The 15,598-nt window shown below is 39.1% G+C and overlaps 1 protein-coding gene across 5 annotated transcripts in view; it reads right to left on the minus strand.

Moving 5' to 3' along the window:
- Positions 1-15,598, minus strand: part of ccser2a (coiled-coil serine-rich protein 2a) — a 356,049-nt gene that overhangs the window by 74,179 nt on the left and 266,272 nt on the right. The gene's annotated exons all lie outside the window — the stretch shown is intronic.

The following is a 15,598-nucleotide window of genomic DNA, read 5'->3' on the forward strand; positions in this document are numbered from 1 at the left end:
TGGGTGCTGTCTGAATGGAGTTTGTACGTTCTCCCCGTGACCACGTGGGTTTCCTCCCACACTTCAAAGACGTCCGGGCTTGTAGGTTAATTGGCTTGGTTTAAAATGTAAATTGGCCTAGTGTGTGTAGCATAGTGTTAATGTGCGAGGATCACTGGTCGGTGCCGTCTTGGTGGGCCAAAATGCCTGTTTCTGCACTGTATCTCTAAACTAAACTAAACAATTAACATCATTAGCCTCTCTGTTAATTTGACAAAAAATTATCTGGGACAAAGTTTCTAATTTTGTACTAATGTTTATGATGTTTTCTATATAGATTAGTATTGAGATGAATGAATTGATTGATAGTTACTGGGAACATTCGCCTAAGGAATATCAATGGAAATAATGGCTACAACAATGATCATACAATGCAACAAAATAAAGTAAAAACTAAAATATTTAAATGATTTTGTCTGGAAGAGAATTGTACATTATTTTAAGATGAAGAGATTGATGCAAAAACTCTTCTTGTACGTTGAGTGGGTAAATCATATGTGACAATCACACTGTGCAGTGCTTTGTACAACAGCAGATAGCCTGCAGTACAAAACTAATTTATTTGAACCCATGCTGTTTTATATTTAGAATAATATGTGTCTGTAATCGATTAAAAAAGTGTCGAGCATATATATTAGCATGGATGGATGCAAGATCTCTAAAAAAAATAAAAACAGACCAATGCTCTTCACTAAAATATGAAGAATGTCTTTTGTCCATTTGCTCAGCCTACATTGGTATTGGTTTATTATTGCCATGTGTAGAAGGATAGTGTGACAAACATGTGTGCTATTCAGACAAATCATACCTTAAATGTATACAATCTAGCCATAGACAAGTACTACACCTAATGCAACGAGAAAAAAATAACTATAATTTACACAGTGAATGGTAGGGCTCTGGGGAGTGTTGTAGATACACAGTGAATTGTAGGGCTCTGAGACGTGTTCTAGAGCAGAGGGATCTCGGAGTACAGGTGCATGGTTCCTTGGAGGTGGAGTCACAGATAGATAGGGTGGTCAAAAAGGCATTTGGCACATTGGCCTTCATCAGTCAGAGTACTGAGTATAGAAGTTGGAAGGTTATATTGCAGTTGTATAAGGCTGCATTTGGAGTATTGTGTTCAGTTCTGGGCACTATGTTATAGGAAAGATGTTATCAAGCTGGAAAAGGTACAGGGAAGATTTACGAGGATGTTGCCAGGACTAGAATCTGAGCTATAGGGAGAGGTTGAGTAGACTGGGACTCTATTCCTTGAAGCACAGGAGGATGAGGGGTGATCTTATAGAGGTGTATAAAATCATGAGAGGAATAGATCGGGTAGATGCACAGAGTCTCTTGCCTTGAGTAGGTGAATCGTGGAACGGAGGACATAGGTTTAAGGTGAAGGGGAAAAAAATTAACAGGAATCTGAGGGGTAACTTTTTCACACAAAGGGGGGGTGGATGTATGGAACAAGCTGCCAGAGGAGGTAGTTGAGGCAGGGACTATCCCAACGTTTAAGAAACAGTTAGACAGGTACATGGATAGGACAGGTTTGGAGGGATATGGACCAAACATGGACAGATGGGACTAGTGTAGCTGGCACATGTTGGCCGGTATGGGCAGGTTCGACCAAAGGGCCTGTTTCCACGCCGTAGCACTCTATGACTCTATAACTAGAGTGATAATATAGTGTTACAGCATTACAATGTTATAGCTAAAGAAAAAGAGCAGATTTTAAAAAGGTCAATGAGAGAGGATGGGAGATCGGGACTACATCCTTAGCTTATGAGAGGTCCGTTCAGTTGTCTGATAACAGATGGGAAAAAGTTGTTCCTGAATCTGGCACCTCAAGCTTCTGTATCTTCTGCCTGAGGAAAATGAGGAGAAGAGGGAATGACCGGAATGTGAGTGGCCTTTGATTATATTGACTGCTTTCATGAGACAGCGAAAAGTGTAGATGGAGTCATTTCCGGGGGGGGGGTAGGAAGTTGGATTTGCGATTGACAGGGATGTCAACTCTCTGCAGTTCCTTGTGGTCTTGGGTAGAGCTGTTGCCAACCAAGATTGAGATTGATTAGTATAGGATGCTTTCTATGGTACATCTAAAAATTGCTAAAAGTCATAGAATTTCCTTAGTCTTTTGATGAAGAAGAGGTGTTAGTGTGTGTTCTTGGCCATAGCTTCAATGTGGTTGGAAGCGGACAAATTGTAGGTGATATTTATGCCCAAGAACCTCAAGTTCTTAGCCATCTATACTTCAGCACCACTGATGCTGACTAAAGCATTTGCAACCCAATCTAATTGCAGCAATCTAACTAACTCAATAAGTCTGATGGGTCCTGGTCTGAAATCAAGTTGTCTGTCCATTTCTATCCACAGATGCTCTCTGAGACTCTGAGTTCCACCAGTAGTTTAAAAAAAATTGTTATAATTTATGCTCACTGAGTGCTAAGAGACAAATTGAGATATTTCTCGGCATTGATGGAGAGCTATTAATTTTGAGGCTATCGACATTACAGGCAAGGTTAACTCTCTTTGATCCTTAAGACGGTAGTTCTGAACTGCCTTTAATAATCATGGTTATCCATTATCTCATTGCTGTTTATGGCAAATGTGTCTTAGTATAGTATGTTTCTTAGTATAGTGACTACACCCCAGAAATATTTGGCTGTGATACATATTGAGATGCACTAAGGGTATAAAGCAGGTTCAGTCTTTATATCTGCCAATGCATAAATAAGAAATTAAAGAACTAAATGAAACCTTTAATAATGGTTTAGTGTGTATTCATCTGGCAGAATGAATTGCAAATTGCTTGGCATTGACACAGAATAAGAAAAACACACTCCCCTGAATTACAATGTAAACTGATCCACTAACCATCAGCACAGCATACAAGGGAACCATGCTGACTAGTAATACCAGGTCTCCTTAAGGCATACACTGATGATAAATTATACTCATTGACATTCTATTGCTGGAGTGAATCAATTCTAAGAAAAAACGAGCTGGCTTGGAGCTCCAGCCAGTTGGCATATATAATTCTAGAATGTTCTTGGAAGGCTGACTGAGCTCATTAGCCTCTCTTCGAACAGTCTGCAGCAAAAGCTAACTTTCACAAATTATTTGGCACAACACATCAAATGGTAGCAATGATGAGAGGATTAAAACCATCCCCAAATAATTGCAAGTGTGACCAGACACTCAGTTCCACCATTAACTGTTGAGAATTAACTTTGAATTTGCAATCGCGTTTAATAAAACGGTTTTGAAAAGGTCTTGGTTCCCAGGAAATTAGTTAAGGTGCACAAGAGATGATGTCAGTCTCACAAGACCTCAGAAGAGTTTTGACTCTCATTTCAATTAGTACATCAAAATACAAACTTTTTTGCCACTGAAAGAAAATGGACAGCCGCTTTGGAGAATATGGATGTAAATGTGAATGATGTTGACGGGATTTAACCTGATAACTGAATGTTAGCTGAAAATTTGTGTGCAGATGTGCCTTCTTGCTATTTTTAAACTTATCACTACATAGACAGACCTCCCCACACACAATTAGCTTCAGTCCAAAATATCTGCCCCACTTGTTGCACAATATTCAGACCGCGTGGTAAATTCTAAAGACATTCATGTAATAAGTAAAAGATTTCCAATATTTTACTCTGAGTTTCTGTACAGTAATTAAATGTGACATTCAATTGATCACAACGAGGAAGATGGGCTGGTAGTGAGGAAGTGAACACTCAACGATACCCAGATCATTCGACATCAATTAAAAAAAAATTAAAACACTAATCAAGATCTAAATGGTGACCAGAGTGACATTTTTCGGATTATAAAGCTCATCGTAAATTCTGTTTTCTGAGAAGTGAATGTGTCTGTTGGGACCTAAGCAGATAGGAGGAATGTTCAAGCCCATATTGCTGTGCTAGTGAATTCGCTCCTTTCCGATGCATCAGAGTCATGCAAATTTGATACCACCTCCTCCTCTCTCAATAACACACAGCAGGGGAATTTTCAATGGTCATTCCAGCTCGTATTTACCCACTCGTAAAACCCAATGAGGAGTGATTAGTGGAGGATCCTGGATATTTGTTCATTTCAAATTTACCAGGATGGATAAATGCAGCAACATGTGGTGTAAATCTCAGCAAGATGGTTGAAAACAATATCACAAAGAAAAAAAGTTACTAAACTTCAGAAATTTCAGATGATTTTAAGCTTTACTCTGCTAAAATGTATCAGTATTCCATATGTTATCTGCAAAAGTTCAACCAGCTTGTTTGCCTCAGTGCAACTATATAAATGAACGTTTGAGGGTTTGGCTATATATCTCAGAGAAATGAAGGAAATTCAAGCATCTAATGTCTCCTTTTATAAACAATGTAAATTTTGTGTTCAGATTTTTGGGTGAGAAATTTCAAAGGCACAGAAATTTGCAACAGAAATTTGTTTCTGATAATTGGCAAATGAATCTCTGATGAATTATTCAGACTAAAAGATGTGTAGCCTTATTCACGTTTCTGTTAAAATGCTGGAGATTCAGTAAGTGCTGTCTGCTGTGGGGCAAATTTTAGATCACATGAATTTCAATAGAATTAAGCTTCTAAGATACTGAATCGGGCAAGGCTGCCAAAAGCTTGGCACTCATCAAATAGTGTGTGAAACTAAATTGATAAAAATGGCATATTCCCAATCTACAATATATGAATACAACCATGAACATTTTGATAGATAGAACATCAAAAGATCATTTTTCATAAATAAGGACCTAAAATGTGCGGTTGGTATGAATTAATTTCAAAGTCACTGACATAATCCTCATTCAAATAATAATCCTCATTCAAATAATAATAAATAATAATCCTCATTCAAATAATAAATTTGTATCTCTGATCAATATGTTTCAATTCTCTTTTAATAAACATTGGAAGATGATCAGCTCTATGAAGATGGAGGGTATATTAATCTTTGAAACCAAAGCTTTATCTTGGATGTGTTTATGTCTGATTTCATTTATGGGAGAAGTTAAGTAATAAAACAAATTATGATCATGTTTTTGTCTCTATGTATTTACAGTAAGTGCTGTGAGCACGGGAAGGATTCACTGCATCCATTGTGTTTACAAGAGGAGAACTCTTCAGATTGAGCAACTGCAATTAATCACAGTTGAATTAGAAAGAGCTGCTTTTGTGTAGGAATTCAAATATCATGACCAAGGACACTCTGATTGACCCACAATAGAGGAATTAGAACAAAATACCACCAACAATAGGACTATATTACTTTTATTCCTCTTGCTTATCAATGTTATGCATCTTCTATTCAAGCAGTCACTTGGGGTCGAGGATGAGTAGGGTTGCCTGAACATGCCCTCTTTAATCGTCGGGTTGTTGTGACTCACAAGCTACCACGTGGCCATGATAGAGGGACATCTTAGACCAATGACAAGGTCCAAATAATCAGAAACTAGGCTCTGTTGCACAAGCCTCATGGACAAACAACCCCCACTGAGAATACTGTACTGGTTCAACAAGGTGCCTCACCACCACCTCCTTCTCATACGCAATTGGAATGATCCAGGTCCCATTTGCTCAAAAGATTGGTCAGTTAACCTGCCCTGATCAACAAAAATCCTGGCATCTTTCTACTCTTGCAAATACTGTTTATCTGTACCCTTGATCCAAATTGTATTTTCTCACTTCTTCCACTTCATATATTTCTGCACTCAATTTCAAATGGGTTGTGTCTATCTATTCCAATATATCCACGAAAACTTTCTGTTATTCTACTCTTCACTATAATAACAAGTATTATGTCATCATAACTTTCAATGATATGCCAAATACCCTAAGCCTTTATAATTAATACAAGTCATTAACGTAAGTTTCCTACATAATTGTATACTGTACAGAGTCGGTACGGTCTATTCTGAAGTGGATTTAAACCAAATATAAAAACTTGAGCAACTATCAACATTGGCGTTTAGTGCCATGCCGAGGGATTGCTGCACTGTAGGAGATACTGACAGTTTACTTTCTGTACCTCATAGACTTGTAAATATAAAATAGTTGAAAAACTTTAGTAAAATAGCGAATACCTGAGGGCTCTGTATGAATTTCAGCGATGCCTACAGTCTGCTTGCTTGAAAACAAACACTTTATTCCTATTGTCAGCTATCTTTATTCAAATGTAAAGAGATAAAACAAAAATGCAGGCCACAAGGGCACTGTTCAACATCTCATCCTATGTGGAACTCTCAGTTGTCCAACAATCCCTCAGCATTGCTCAAAATACCAGCATAGATTATATGCTCAAGCCTCAACATTATAGTTTAAATCCGCATAAGAAAATACAGTGAATGCATTGTATAGCGGAATCTCAATGACTGGAAGCATGCAATTTCCCAGTGCTAAGTATCTTATTAAATGGTCCATAACTACTGCGGCTCACTTACAGCTGTTTGCAATGGCATTAGTTCCAAAATTTACCTCTAACAATAACCAAGGAAATGATCAGATGTTCACTAATAGCTGACTCAAAGTGATTTCCAAAAAATTGAAGCAATTCTCATCTCTCAACACTATGCACTTTCTGGAACACAACAATTTAAACAAAATTAAGGGCGACATAAAACTAGGTCATTGCATCCATATTGATTCCTTGCGCCAAATGTTGACACAACTGCAGAGTGCCCGATTTCTTTAAAAATGAAAGCCTCTTCAGCTGTAAGTGGTTGGAGGTAGGTACAGTTTCTGTTGCTTGACATTAATTGTGTCCAATGCATAACTCTCATCCAATTGTACTCAAACTGGCCATATTTGAACTGGGAAGTTTCAACTTCACCAGATTTTGTTTCTTGGAAAATAATGTCCTGCTGTTATTTCCAACATTTTGTTTTTATTTCAAATTTCCTGAATGTCCATTTTTAAAATTTTTATACTTATGGAGCTGGTCATTCTTTAGTAAAATTCTTTATCATACGGCAATAATGCACTTCACTATTATATTCTACTGTGACAATATTTTATTGAAGTTGATTCTAAAACAAAATCTGCCCTCCAAATCAATGTTTCAATCAATACAACCTGTACAACAGTATGAACAGTCACAGTCTGTCAAGCAAAGAAATCCTTTTCAAATGAATCAAAATTATACAAATATTCAAAGGTCAGCATCTGTGGAGGGAGAAAATATGTTAAACACATGGATCCTTGACCAAAACTAAGCTGAATGATTAATAAGGACTTTGGGCTTTGTTTTGTTTTGCACTATATTGGGTTTTATATTTATTGAACATTTTTTGTTTATTACATTAGCTTGGGCACAGCGGCGCAGTGATAGAGTTTCTGCCTTTCTGCTACCGAGACCCGGGTTCGATCCTGACTATGGGTGCTGTATGTATGGAATTTGAACATTCTCCCTGTGATCGTGTAGGTTTTCTCAGGGTGCTGCAGTTCCTCCCATACAGTTTTGTAGGTTAATGGGCGTCAGTAAAAAGATTGTAAAATTATCCCGAGTGTGTAAGGTAGTGTTGGCGTACAGGGTGATCGCTGGTTGGACTCGGTAGGCCGAAGGGCCCTGTGTTTGCATTGTATCTCTAAAATTATAAGTATAAACTAAATCCATTGAGTACTGCTGTGCTGCTGTAAGAAAGAATTTCATTGTTGCGTTTCGGTAGATATGACAATTAAACACTCTCTTGACTCTTGAGCTGAAGCACCCGAAATGTCGCCCATTCCTTCTCTCCAGAGATGCTGCCTGTCCCACTGAGTTATTCCATCAATTTGTGTCCATCTTTGGTTTAAACCAGCATCTGCAGTTCCTTCCTACAATAGACAATAGACAATAGGTGCAGGAGTAGGCCATTCAGCTCTTCGAGCCAGCACCGCCATTCAATGCGATCATGGCTGATCACTCTCAATCAGTACCCCGTTCCTGCCTTCTCCCCATACCCCCTCACTCCGCTATCCTTAAGAGCTCTATCCAGCTCTCTCTTGAAAGCATCCAACGAACTGGCCTCCACTGCCTTCTGAGGCAGAGAATTCCACACCTTCACCACTCTCTGACTGAAAAAGTTCTTCCTCATCTCCGTTCTAAATGTCCTACCCCTTATCCTTAAACTGTGGCCCCTTGTTCTGGACTCCCCCAACATTGGGAACATGTTTCCTGCCTCTAATGTGTCCAATCCCCTAATTATCTTATATGTTTCAATAAGATCCCCCCGCATCCTTCTAAATTCCAGTGTATACAAGCCCAATCGCTCCAGCCTTTCAACATACGACAGTCCCGCCCTCCATAGCAAGAATATCCTTCCTCAAATTTGGAGACCAAAACTGCACACAGTACTCCAGGTGCGGTCTCACCAGGGCTCGGTACAACTGTAGAAGGACCTCTTTGCTTCTATACTCAACTCCTCTTGTTATGAAGGCCAACATTCCATTGGCTTTCTTCACCGCCTGCTGTATCTGCATGCTTCCTTTCATTGACTGATGCACTAGGACACCCAGATCTCGTTGAACTCATTAATCCTTTTCTTCAGACCAGGCTGGCTGACTTGGCTGGATATGGCTATAATTATATCTGTATTTTTCAAACAGAACTGTTGAATTTTTGTGCACATTCAAGACATCAGAATCCAAGTGCTCATGGTGTAACTGCTAATGTTTCACTGGCTAATCTATTTGAAAATGGTGCAATGGTATTTCTTATAATGAAGAAGTAGGGTATGACTATCTCACTATTCCACTAGGTACAATTTGTGAATGCTTGAGCATCGCAGCATGATGTGAGTTGATTACCATTATGCTTCAAAACATTTCGATAGATGTGCTTAACGATATCGACCCATTACAGAATTTGATGTTCTTCACCTGAATGATATTTCAGTAACTTTTAGTAACTGGATGGATTTTGGAAATTGAACTGTTTTTTTGTGAATAAGGGAGAGTGAGCAAGCATGCAAGAGAGTATATAACGGAGGGGGGCTTAAAGTGGAGGACAGTGCCTGCTTTGATGTTGGGGAGGAGGGTTAGGTAGAGAGGAAATGGGAGTGAGAACGGGAGTGGGAATGGAATGTGGGAGGAGCAGAAAGAGCAAGTGGAAAGTGAAAAGTGCAACTAATTTTAACTAACTACAAAGTGGACCCATTGGGCCCAAACCTCTCCTGCATTGGTGCAGCACCCTGTCCTCCCCCCCCCCCCCTCTCTCCTCAACCCCCCCCCTCTCTCTTCTCCCCCACTCCCCTCTTCCCCCTCCCCCTCCCCTCCTTTTAAACTTTAAAATGTGAATAACTTTTAAAATATAACACCGATTTCAATAAAGCTACTCGCATTATCACTAAAGTGACAATGGTGAGTAAGGTGGGCCTAAAATTGTGCCGCTATCGTGTACCGTTTTGGCTGAAGTTCAGTCACAAACAAGATAACAAACGAGAGTTTTAGTATATAGATATTATATCATAAAATATGGAACACCAGGTTAGAAGGCTATGGAATAAGCAAAAGAGGTTTGAAGTAAATGACACAAATGGTGCAAGGTAATCAGAAACATTCTGGATAGTAAAGGAATGAAGAACTTAATAAGAAGCTGGGATCAATGTTACCAAAAGGGATGTGTTTATCATATATAACTGGCAATTATTTATCAGTTTGAAAACGCTATCTAGTATATTAAAAATAACAATTCCAAGAGGTACTTTGCCATTCTCAATAAAGCAACTGCCTGGAGAGTGTGACCAAAATTATCTTTTCATAGCCATTATTTTTCTGATATAGTCTTTTAATTGAATGCATAACAGTGAAATATTTCACAGCATGGAAATAAACATTGGTTAGATTCTACACTGCTGCTGAGAGCAACAACAACTGCACTACTTAACAAAATTACACGTAATAAGCCTGCAGGTAGAGGAAATTTGGTATCCATTCCAACTTCACATTAGTTGCTGAGGTGCCTCTGAACTGGCCAAGAAAACATGGCATGAAGAAGAATGCAATAATTCTCATTATGCGCCACCCTCAAATTAATTTTTAAGTGTTTGTGCACATTCGTGGATGAGTTCCCCTTGAAGGAATATAAATACTCCCTGCTGGCACATGGCACGCTTATAATTTGTATGTGGGTATGGTACCATTTGGTGAAAGGAAGCTGACAAATATCTGCTTCCACATCAAATGCTGCAGAAGAGCAAAATAACTCTTTAAAATTTTAATACAGAACAGGCTTTGAAACATGCAATTCATCAAACACCATTTTACTTAAACTTTCCAATCTTCAGTAAATACACTGTATTACAGAATTGAAGTCAATTGTTTGGAGGCTATTTGTTTTAAACAAATTAATCATTCTCTCAACCATCTCCCATTTCACTAATAACAGGAGCCACTTTGTTGGAGTGAAACTTCATAACAATTAGTTTAAGGTTATGCTGGGTCTTTTTTTAAAATATCAAGAGACACAGCACTCATCCTTTAAATCAATAAGAGTTCCCCTTTTGACAGTGGAATTGGTGTCATGTCAAAATAATCCAAAAAAATCTGAACAAAAAGATCAATTGATGTCAATTAGGATTTTCCTTCAAGTGCCTGTACCGCAAACTTTGTACAATGCATCCTATTAGTAACACATCTGTGATACCTATATTCTTTGATGTAAGTCCAGCAGTCAAAGGACACTGTCATTTAGTCTCTTTTGCTTCATTCATGTCTAAGCCTGTGGAATTAATAATATCTTGACATGGTACCACATAGATCTGTCCACTAGCAGAATGGCTTCATTCGCAGTCTGAGTGGCCTGTAACCGAAGTCCCAGAGGTGGCACCTGTAGCACAACACAGAACCCTCAGCTGAGGCAGAGAAAGAACTGCACTCCAACCCAGCCTCTGGCATTTGACATTAATACCATTCACTTTCCATCTTGGTTGCACCAATGCTCAGCCAGCAGAGGACAAGCAAATAATAGTTTAAACACAGAGATGAATTATGTATTTTTAAGAATAATTTTTAGTTTCTGATGGGGCCTTTCAGACTGCCCCTTCCCAGCATATTCAAAAACACACTCTCATTTAGTTTTTATACTTAACTTATAATAAGGATACTTTCTAAATGTACATTGTTGGTTACATGACAAATATTTTAATGTAATAATTAAATATTTGCTTTGAGTAATGTGTAAATCGCTTTAAATAGTAATATCACATTTATGAAGACAAATTCAAGAATTACAGTACCCCACCCTGCCCCACAGCCCAAACATTTATCAAAACTAGCTCTTGGAAAGAACTCTACACCAATTATTCAGCAAAACATTTGGAATTTCCTAAAATTTAAATGCGGTAATTTTGGATCTTTGATGGTACACAGACGGCGAAGCTGTTGAATCAAACGAAGCTTTCGATAAATGTTCATTTGAGTTAAGAAAATGTCCAGCTTGGAGCCTCTGCAGACAAACTGTATCTGGGAATCAGTCAAAAATGCTTGAAATCTGCTTTCTGTGTACCCTAAAATTAAATCTTTAATCTTGGAACATGACTTATTGCAGTTAATAAAGGCAGATAATCTCCAAAATCCAGCTCCATAGCTTAATGAAGATAAGTTCTGCAGACTCATTTGCATTAGTAGGACCTGTTAAATTATATTATCATGAATGTTAATTTGATGGATATGCAGATCTCAAATGATCCATTGATAATCTGATAACGGGTTTTGATTTAGATCCTTGACATCCTATCAAATGACTGAAGACACTTTTACTAATGTGCATTGATAACCCCCATTTCATTTGGAGCTACTGGCTTTGTAACATGAGTGATTATCATCTTTCCTGATGCTTTAATCAACACTTTAAGAAAGAAAACTGCAGTCAACTATTTCATCTCCAGTGAACATAACAAGGAATTAATTTGAAAATTATAGCCTTTATAAAAGAAGACAGGCCCCATCAGAAACTAAGTGACTTGTTTTAGTCAAACTGCAGAATAAGTTACAAATGCTGGTAATCTCCCCTTCTCTCCAGTCAATTTAAGAGATTAATTTCATGCGTAACAAAAAAGAGTAGTTTCTATATTCTTTTCTTGAAAGGCATCTTATTTTCAATTCATAATTTAATTTTTTTTCAATTATGTTATGAAGGTGGTTATGGTACATACAGCAATGATCAATAGGTAGAGAGGGTATCATTAAATCTTTACACCTCGATTCAATTCAGAGACTGAGTGATACTTCGGCCTTTGAGCTAATATCAAGACCAAATGAATTGATTTTGGAACAAAATCAGGTTTTGAAGTCAAACCAGCAGATGATGATGTCCCCTGCATCTGTTGCCTTTTCCCTTCTTAGTAGGAAAGATCATGGGTTTGGGAGGTGCTTTTTATGTGGCCTGGCTGAACAACTGTAGTTTGGACCCATTGCTGACTGCGCACTAGAGATGGTGAAAGGAATGAGTGCTTGGGGTAGTTGATGAGGTATATTCAAGCGAGCTGATTTATCTTGGATGATATGAAGCTTGTTGAGAATTTTGGCACTTGATTGACCTAAGCAACTGAAGGAGTATTCCTTCATCCTTCCCTCTTGTGTCTTATAGAATATGGAACGGTCTTATGGTCTGAGGAGATGAACCACTCGCACAAAGATATTAAGCCTCTGACCTGCTCTTGCAGTAATGATATTTATGTGGTTGGTCAATGGTGGCCCCTGGGATATTGATGGTGGGGAACTCAATGATGGCAACACCATTGCATATCAAATGTTGGTGGTCAATGTCTCTTTTTGGCAATAGTAATCATCTCCAACCTCTGTAGCATAAATGAATACTGCTTATCAGTTTTGTCTTTCGCACTTGTATGCTGGGCATCACCACCGGTGAGGATGGGCTTGGAGCCCCCTCTTCCTGGCAGTTGTTGAAGAACCCATCTCCATTCATGACTAAATGTGGACGGACTCTCGATATTTGAGCTGATTCATTGAATACAACATCACTATTGAAAGCTGTTTAGCATACACGTAAACCTGTAATTGCAGCTTCATTTGACTGGTACCTCATGATTTTTAGGTCTGATTGATGCTATTCCAAGTGTGCCCTTCTGCAGTCTCACTAAACCAGGATTGATCTCCTGGCATTATAGTAGCTGTCAAGCAAAGGATCTGCTGAGGATAAGTTCTGCTAGGTGGAGGAGAGTGTTAGTAGAGGGAAATTGGTTGTATCTCTGTGCAAGGAAGAAACAGAGGGCCTTGAGACCATCCTGGTGGGGGATGGAGGTGTAGAGGGACTGGACATTCATGGTAAAGATAAGTGACTGGGGGCCTAGAAACTGAAAGTTATTACAGTGTTGAAGGGCATGCGAGTTATCTTTGATGCAGGTTGAAAGGAATTGGACAGGGGGGTAGGTTAGAACATGGAGATGAGTTCAGTCGGGCAAGAGCAGGGATGAAACAATGGGTCTGTTGGGCAGTTCTGCTTGTGGATTTTAGAAGGGGTGCAGGAGCAGAAGCAGGCAATGCAGAGCTGGGGAACAATAAGGTTGGAGGCTGTGAAGGGCAGATCGCCAGGGCTGATGAAATCAGAGACAGTCTGGGAGATGATGGCCTGGTGTTCATCTGTGAGGTCATGGTAAAGAGGTAGGTTTGAGGAGGTGTCCGAGAGCTGGTGTCTGGCCACCACATGGTAGAGGTCGGCCTGCCAGACTTCGCCACCTCCCTTGTCGGCGGGTTTAATGACAATGTCGGAATCGTTGAGAAGTGAGCGGAAGGCTGTACGTTCAGAGAGGGTGAGTTTGGAGTGGGTAAGGGTGGGTGGTTGATGTTTTGCAGAGAATTAGAAATAAAAAGGTCCAGGGAGGATAGAAGCCAGCAGGGAGAGTCCAAGAGGAGGAAGAATGTTGGAGATGGGAGAAGGGGTTGTCACTGGGCTGTGAGGACACACTCCCATGGAGGCGAAGGAAGAAAAGCTATGCTTCATGGTGGGCATGGAATTCATTGAGGTGGGGCTTAAAGATAATAACGTAAGTTAGAAAAGTAAGGTATAAAGATAAATTATTTCTGCTTTATCTAATTAATTGTTTTTGTATTGTTTGTTGGATTGCCAAAGGAAAAAATGGATCAATGAGGTGGCATTATGAATTTAGCTAGATCAAAGATGCTGTCTATTTTTGAAAGGCTTACATTGTAAAAAATAATGATTAAAGAGTTATTCACAGAACTAAACATAGCAAGAGGATTAGGCCAGTAAGTCCCTCAAGCCTTCTGTGCCATTCAATTCAATTTGATCTGCACTTTAGCTTTGTTTACCTTGTGGGTTATTGACATAGAAATGTGACAAATAATGACACAAGGAATTTTCTGCATGAAAGTTTAAAAAATGTTCGTCCAAGTTCATCTACGGCCTCTGGTGACAAGGAGTCAATAGAATCTATTATCCAGAGAATGATTTTAGCCTGCAATCACTTGCAAATTGCTTAAACGTTGGACAGCCTGATTAACTCCAAATCTGGCTATTCTTCAGCTAGCAGTGGCTTAGGTTGCCTTGATCTCATTGGAATGTGCCACAAGGTAAACTTGAAGGGGTGATCCATGTGATAGACAAGTAATTGAAGATGTTGGTTTACATGAAAGACACAAAATGCTGGAGTAACTCAGCAGGTAAGGCAACATTTCTGGAGAACATGGATATGCAAAATTTCGGGTCGAGACCTTTCTTCTGACATGCTACTTGCTAATTGAAAGTTTCCAATTTCAATCCTATACAATTTAGTTAATCCTGAGCTTCAGAAACACATTCCAAGTTCCTTTTTCCTGCATCTGAAGAAGGGTTCCGACCCAAAAAGTCACTTATTCATGTTGTTCAGAGATGAGGTCTGACCTTCCAAGTTGCTCTAGCACTATGTTTTTGGCTCAAGATTCCAGCATCTGCGCTTTGTAGAAAGAAAGAACTACACAAAAGTGAAACAAAGTGCTGGAATAACTCAGCAGGTCAGGCAACATCTCTGGAAAACATGGATAAGTGATGTTTCAGATCGAGCCTGAAGAAGCGTCTCGACATGAAACATCACCTGTCCATGTTCTCCAGAGATGTTGCCAGACCATCTGAGTTACTCCAGCACTTTATGTCCTTCTGCAGTTATTTGTGTCCAAATTCCTTTTGTCTGTCCTCATGTTATTGCTCTCTTTCACTGCAACCATTCTTACCTAATCTTTATTTTGTTTACTATATAATTACGCATAATACATTTTATATTTTCCTTCGTACTTTCTAGATTAGGACCAGTCTGAGAGAAGCTATTTCCCTCCCATTAGTTGTAGAATATACTAATCTGGCTTTGCTTTCAGAGATCTCAGATCTTCTGTAATGCTCTCAGTGAAATGAAGCAAATCAGTTCCAGAGCCCCCAAATATTCCATAGGTAAATATCATAGTGGTGACAGTTCACCAACATTTCTTCCTCTTTGACTGCTTATTCCAAACCTATACTGCCCCAAAATATGTAGGAAAGAACCGCAGATGCTGGTTTAAATCCAAGGTAGACACAAAATGCTGGAGTAACTCAGCGGTACAGGCAGCATCTCTGGAGAGAAGGA

The sequence above is a fragment of the Rhinoraja longicauda genome, chromosome 35, assembly GCF_053455715.1.
Source record: "Rhinoraja longicauda isolate Sanriku21f chromosome 35, sRhiLon1.1, whole genome shotgun sequence".
NCBI classification, from domain to species: Eukaryota; Metazoa; Chordata; class Chondrichthyes; order Rajiformes; family Arhynchobatidae; genus Rhinoraja; species Rhinoraja longicauda.